The following is a 2,417-nucleotide window of genomic DNA, read 5'->3' on the forward strand; positions in this document are numbered from 1 at the left end:
TAACTAAAATCACTTAATTCAATTAAAATCAACCAAAACTCAAGTTCAAAACTCATCCATGGAGGTTTGGCCAGCATGGGTGTCCATACCCACTTTCTAATTTTGCATGAAAATGAGAAAAAAATGCATGGGTAGTGAAAATCACAAGGAAAATCAATGAAATTTACCTTTTTAATGCTTCATTTCTTGATTTCTCTTGATTTTCCCCAAATTTTTCAGGTAGGGTTCTTATTTCTTTTCCCTCTTTTCTCTACTGGTTTGGATGGCTGAAGAAGATGAGAATTCTGGAATTTTGACATTTTTAAAGACTAAAATAATATAATATTATTTTATTCATTTTTCTAATGTTTTATTAATTCCTTAAATTCTAGCCATCCATTTGTTTCCAAATTTTCACCATACTCTTGTCCCACATATCCATAGCTTAGATAAAATTTCTCAGACTTATCCAAATTCTTGGTGGAGTAATTTTTTGAAATTTACACTTTTGCCCTTGTAAAAGTCAAAAATTACATTTTTGCCCCAAAAACTGAAAAATTGCCCATAGACATATTTTTCATCCCTTATACTCATATCATTCTCCAATTTGTCAAATTTGATCTAAATTCTCTCATAATCTCAAATTTTGTTCGCGGGTGGTAAAATTACAATTTTACCCCTACACTCTAGAAATCACCGGAATTAAACTTTTTCAATGCCAAACCCTCAAATTATACTCCAATAAGTCAAATGGGGCCAAAAAAATCTTTTTTAAAAATTCTCATTGTGTCCCTAGGTGGCAAATGACCATTTTACCCCTGAATAGTGAAAATTTTGGTTTGACTCCAAATTGATCCTCGAACTCCAAATTACTATATTAAACCATTCTAGGACTTTAATATTCTTAATTTTATTTTAAATTCTCTATTTGATCTAGTTCGAGGCTTAAATTAACTTAATTATATCATTTGGTACATTGTCGTCTTTTAATGATTTTTCTTTTGGGGCTTTCCAAGTATGCAAGCATATTGTCAATCATATGAATGACATGACAAGTATTTTATAAGGTCGGGCTTGACATCAACACTATTTAACTTTGCATTACATTGAACACACATAATCATGCTCATGCTCAATAACCCTCTCTTAATTAATTCACATTTCACTTCAACCTTACTGCCATATAAAAATCTCTACTTCATGTGGTATTTACCCACTCTAAACTATCTTCCTCACTTTATCACACTCATTACTCTCTTTTAGCACTTCCTTATTTTGTAGAAAATTTTGCACTAGTTACATGTTTGCACACTAGCTTATCTTTCAAACTATTACCCAATGGACACTCAATGAGTAAGCTAAAAAGTTATCTCTATGACTCATTTCCCACTAAAAAACTCTTTGATGCAACTCAATATTCCATACCCATTTATTCCCAACCAGTTTCCCATACTCACAATTTTCCTTTTTGATTAACCAAAAGAGCATACATTTTAGCAAAACTCTCTCTTAATATATGCCCCTCAATCCACTCATCTTCCTAAAAAGATATACTTTGCCATCACCCACTATAAATCCAAAGCCTAATGTTAGTTGTATTAAAAATTTGTTAATAGGGAAAAGGGACTTATAATATCACTTCACTAAGTAGAGCAGTTTTGATTAACAACAAAGTTCAACAGTAATGCTAAAGGATCAACGCCAACCTTTCCATCCACAATCTACATCCATAAACATCCTTTCTCACCCCCATATCTCCACAACCATTTACTTAACAATGCTTTATTCTTAAGCTCATAACTAAGTAAACCAAGCCCATTATTCTCACAATAAATACATATGGTTCCCCAATCCACCAAATGCATCCTCAACTTTGGTCCTCCTCCACTCCAAAGAAATCTCTTCTCAATTTTCTCTATTTCCTTAATCACCCCTTGTGGGATCCAAAAAAGAGACATGTAATGCAGCGGCAAATTGGCAAACACTGATCATAAAATTATTACCCTATCTCTTATGGATAGTAAACACTTAACGTTTTTTTTAAAAAAATATACTATTTTAAGCTTTTTATATTATTAAATTCAAAATTTTGCATTCTTGTATATTAGTTTTTCCCTCATTCCCCTAAGCCCTATAATTCCCGCCTCATTTGCCTCATACCTAAAAAACCCTTCTCCATGATTACACAATCCCCCGCCACCACCATTAGTCCACCATCAGAATATTTGCCAAAAGCCACCAGAAAACTACCAATTCACCTGAATCACCAAGCTTGTCAACGACTTGATGAAATAAATTCACCTCTGTTCTTCCCATCATCACCTTTACCTCATCACCGATTCTTTGTAAATTGCCATAAGCCACCAACACCTAAAATCAATAAGTTAGCAATGCCTCTCTCTCTCTCTCTCTCTCTCTCTCTCTCTCTCTCTCTCTCT

Source organism: Theobroma cacao, chromosome 10 (assembly GCF_000208745.1).
Source record: "Theobroma cacao cultivar B97-61/B2 chromosome 10, Criollo_cocoa_genome_V2, whole genome shotgun sequence".
In the NCBI taxonomy this organism is placed as follows: Eukaryota; Viridiplantae; Streptophyta; class Magnoliopsida; order Malvales; family Malvaceae; genus Theobroma; species Theobroma cacao.